This window comes from Prunus dulcis, chromosome 6 (assembly GCF_902201215.1).
Source record: "Prunus dulcis chromosome 6, ALMONDv2, whole genome shotgun sequence".
Classification (NCBI taxonomy): Eukaryota; Viridiplantae; Streptophyta; class Magnoliopsida; order Rosales; family Rosaceae; genus Prunus; species Prunus dulcis.
The window spans coordinates 8608199-8612899 of record NC_047655.1 but is presented as its reverse complement, the minus strand read 5'-3'; the positions used below and the strand labels follow the sequence as shown (position 1 = coordinate 8612899).

Sequence of the window (4701 nt, the reverse complement as noted above, 5' to 3'; positions counted from 1 at the left end):
CAAATGGTCCTCAAACTTATACTCAATTTACATTTTGGTCCCTTAATTAAATTATTCGTTCAAATGGTCCATCAACTCTATATTATTCGCTTAATTGGTCCTACCGTTATATTCTGTCAATATTTCTGTTAAATATGAGGGCAAATTTGTCATTATTTACCATAAAATTAGGTTAAATCTAACAGAAAATTAGATTGTAGGACCACTGGAGTGAATAATATAGAGTTGATGGATCATTTGAATAAATAATTTAGTTGAGGAACCAAAATGTAAATCAGGTATAAGTTTGAGGACCATTTGAGTAATTTACCCTTTAATTTTTTATTCATATTTTCATCAATTTTGATACAAAAATACCATTTTGCCCTTGCATTTAACAAAAAAGTTAACAAAATTAACGACAAGACCATTTGTCCTAACAAAAGTGAAATTGAAGGAGCACGGGAATCATTTTAGAAATTGAGGTACTCAAATGCAAATTGGGTCTATGTTCAGGGACTAATAAAATGATTAACCCAATTTTTAATGTGTCAATGTTCTCAATTAAATCATTATATCGACATCATATCGATATGTCGTTGTTCATATTGTTGGTTGTGTTGAAATTGTTGCAGTATATATCGATAGCACATAACCCAACAGTCTTGATATGGAAAAATAGAATATTATGTTGATATTGTTGATTTGCTAAAATATAATCAAGGAAATTCCAGTTGAGAGATCTTTTAAATAAGTTCATTAAAAAATTATATTTATAGAGTCTATTCCGCATTGTATTTTAATGATCTGTCAAATTTTCATGTCTTAATTCATAGATCATATATGCAAAAAAGCACCCAAATCAGATGTTTGAGCATGGTTAGAAGGTAGGTAGCTATTCTAGTGTTTATTTAAAAAACTGTGTTGGTCTACTTATTCCATTATCACTAATGTCTTAATGGTTTACGATTTGCTTAGTCTTTTTCAATGATGATTTGTGAAAAAATAAACGGTTTGATCATTCAAAAACTATGCAGAATAGGCCCGCCAAAATATTCCTTAAATAAATTTATTTGAAACATCCTTCAACAAAATGAGACTTCTACAACAATAGTTCTATTGAAGATCCCCAAGCCCAACAAATGCACTCATGCACAAACATTAATTCCACTTGTTCATGAGTAGATTATATGAGCAGGTTGGTTTAATGAGCGTAGGTAGGTGCATATAATGATCATTATCTATATACAGAACCAGAGAGGAGTAATGAGCACTATGAATCTGATATTTTTATTTTTATTTTATTTTATTTTTTATATTTTATTTTTTAAGAAAAAATTAATTAAAAAGAGTCTTATTATTTGATTTTTCTTATTTTTTACTATACGGCGCTTTTGAAATGATTTCGATAGAAACCATATATAAAAAGTATAAAAATATAGAAAATAATGCATTTATTAGCATCATAATGTTAGAGTTAGACAGAGTGTATATGATCATACTAATTACGTGTAGAGTAATAAGTAAAGAGAATTAAGTAGACAGAGTGTATATGAAAGTAATTAGCTGAAATAATTAATTGTATATGGTTGTGTTACTATTATGATGATGACAATTAAGCATGGCATATGCATGGTGTTTATTGCATACACAAATGTTGAGCTGTTGATTTGGTGAGTTTTACAGCAATATAAAACCACTACATCTAACCCCGTGAAAAATGCCCTTTAATTGCAAATAAGTGATCTCAGACTCGAACCTTATGACACTTTGTTAATGTGTAAAAAAAAAAAAACAACATCATTCTTCAATATCGCTTGTATAAAATTTTAAAAAAAACCCCACTTCATCTAGTTGTCTTATTATATGGACGATCAACTCTAATTTTTTTTAAGACATAAAATAGATCGATGAATCAGATAACATTAATTCTAATAGCATGAGAATGATGCAGTCACAAACAACCACCAGAGTACGAAGACATTAGCTAATTATGTAACGCTACCCTCTTGGCATGAGTGGGAATTAATTATTCCCTAGCTAAATATGTTTGTTTAAGGATCAATGCAAAAGTGTTTTAAGAGCACATGATTATATATTGTTTGTCCACTAACCTCTCACTAATCGTAGTACTTGAACCTGAACCGATCCTATATGAGGCCGCATACGGTTTAAATGATAATGCTATAGGTAACTACAAAAAAGATTCAAATATATTCTCACCAGAGAAAAAAAAAACTGGGAATATATAAGTAAATTGAAAACCAGTTATAGCCGAAGTGTTGGGCCAAAAACAAAGCGCACGCAGTTGTGGACTATGGTTGCTATATAAATATATTTCGATACGAAAATTCAACAAAAGCGATCACAGGGCACCCGTGGCCTAATGGATAAGGCGTCTGACTTCTAATCAGGCGATTGTGGGTTCGAGTCCCACCGGGTGTGCTTCTCTATTTTATTTTATGTTTTTAAAATATTAATATAAATGCCTTCCATTTTTGTAACCCGTGAAAATTACTGAACTATCCTCAGCGCCACGTGTTTTTAATTTGGGTAATATCCTCTTTTTCAATAATTATTTTATTTTTATAAATCATACATAACATTTGTTTCTAAACCTAGGATTGCATACAAAACTGAATCATATATGTGTCTATGATTGTATATGTTTCTTTTCTTCACAAGGAAAGTAGAAGTTGGAAAGAAAGAAGAAGAAAAAAAGCATCAGAGATTCTGCCAACTACATGAACCATAATTTGAAGGGAGAGTGTTCTCTTTCTTTTGTTGATGATTTTCATTTTGTAATCAATTTCTCCTCTCCATCTTAACATACCAAAAGACCTGGGATAATAAATTTTATTTATAAATAACTCTTTTTGAATAAGGGCTGTTGAATTGATACCAACCACACTTCTCCCCACTTCTTTTTATTTTATTTTCTATTTTTGAATACAAACGATAGTCTAAACTACGAGAATGAAGACTCGCACACACACTATCAAAGTGCCATAAAAATTAACACCTAAGACTACTGCAAGCCAGTCTTCGGGGAGCTGGTTGGCTCCCACCCCTTTTTCTTCATTTTTGTTTTACTTTTTGAAAAAAAATTACTAATAAGCACTTTTAAAAGAGTGCTATAATTTCCACCCGTCTATTTTATTTTGTCCACCCATCTTATAATCAAAGTTGAGGTTTTTTCCCCAAATCCTTAAAAGTAATTTTACAAAGAGATAAATTTATCTTTAAAAATTTGATTATAAAATGAGCGAGGAAATAGAACATGTGGGTAGAAATAACAGCACCCCTTTGAAAATATCCAAAGTGGCAAACCATAACTTAACTACACATTAGAACATCATACTGGGCAAGATTCTACAATTGTTTAGAACATCATACTGGACAAATTCGAATGAACCATAGGACAATTTCGTTCTATTAATCACTAATAATTTTAGGCATATACCACTGCATTTTAAATAAGTAGAACTTTCTCAAGTCAACAGTACTCAATTATCCTCTCTTTTTTACATGTAAGAGCAAGTCCAGCAGTTGGCATTGGACTCGGGCTGGGGGTGGTTTGGGAAAAAAATGGAAGTCCAGCAGTTGGAACAGCCCGGACGAGGTGTGGGATCCACGAGACTGGGCAGGCCCAAAGGCGATTTCGGCCCGAGCTTGGGCCCGAGGGCGATGACGTCATGGCTGACGCCAGGCTGACGTTAGCCCTCCCGCATTCAAATTTTTTTTATCGTTGGCGCGTGCATTGCACGCGCCAACGTTAAAAAAAAATTCAAACGGACCGCTACAGTAGCCGCCAACGGCTACTTTCCACGTGGCAGCCTCTGGTCTCTCCGATTATTTTTTTTTCTTCAATCCAACGGCAGCCAATTTTTCTGCAATAAAAAATTGAAAAAAAATCGAATTTTTTTTAAAAAAATACACAAAAATTACTGAATTTTTTTTTGTATAAATACCAACCAATACTCTTCACTTTTAACACCAAATCCTCTTATATTTTCTTCTCCTTCTACTATTGTTCACTTTCTCCTCAAAATTTATTCACTTTCTATTCAATATTTTTTCACTTTGAAGTTGTATTTTTTTCTATCATATTATGGGTTCTTCTAATGAAAATGGAGGGGCATGGAGCATGATGGAAGATGTTAGCTTGTGTGAGGCTTGGGTCCAAGTTAGTCATTGTCCCATAACGGGCAATGAGATTAAATTTTCTCATATGTGGAAAAAAAATTCATCAAGCATTTTGTGAAAGGGCAATTGGTTCTACACGTACAGAAATGGCATTATCCAGTAGGTGGAAAGTTCTTAATAAAGAGTTGGGGAAATGGAGAAATGCCTTAGCAAAAGCGATTGACAACCATCGAAGCGGAGAAAACCTTAGCAGTGAGGTAAATTATTTGTCATTTTTCTTCTATTAATTTCTATGTCATATTAATTTTTATTTAAATGTTTCTTGCAATTTATATATTTTGTTAATATGTCTCTAGTTTTTTTTTTTTTATACATGTTGCATTTTTTTAAAATTTATTTAATTTGCATTAGTTTTTTTTTTACATGTTGCATTGCCAATATTTTATAAATTTTCTTGCATTTCCATTTAATTTTTTTTATAGATTATGCAAGCACAAATGTGGTTTGGTGCTACTGGGCAAGGGAAAAAAAGTTTCAACCATACCCATTGTTGGGAGGTGGTGAAGACTTGTAAGA

At 32.2% G+C, this 4701-nt stretch overlaps 1 non-coding gene across 1 annotated transcript; it reads left to right on the top strand.

The window, feature by feature from the left end:
* The first annotated feature begins 2351 nt into the window (after positions 1-2351).
* TRNAR-UCU lies at positions 2352-2424 on the top strand. The gene has a single exon. It is a non-coding gene; the product is annotated as a tRNA-Arg (tRNA).
* The last annotated feature ends 2277 nt before the right edge of the window (positions 2425-4701 follow it).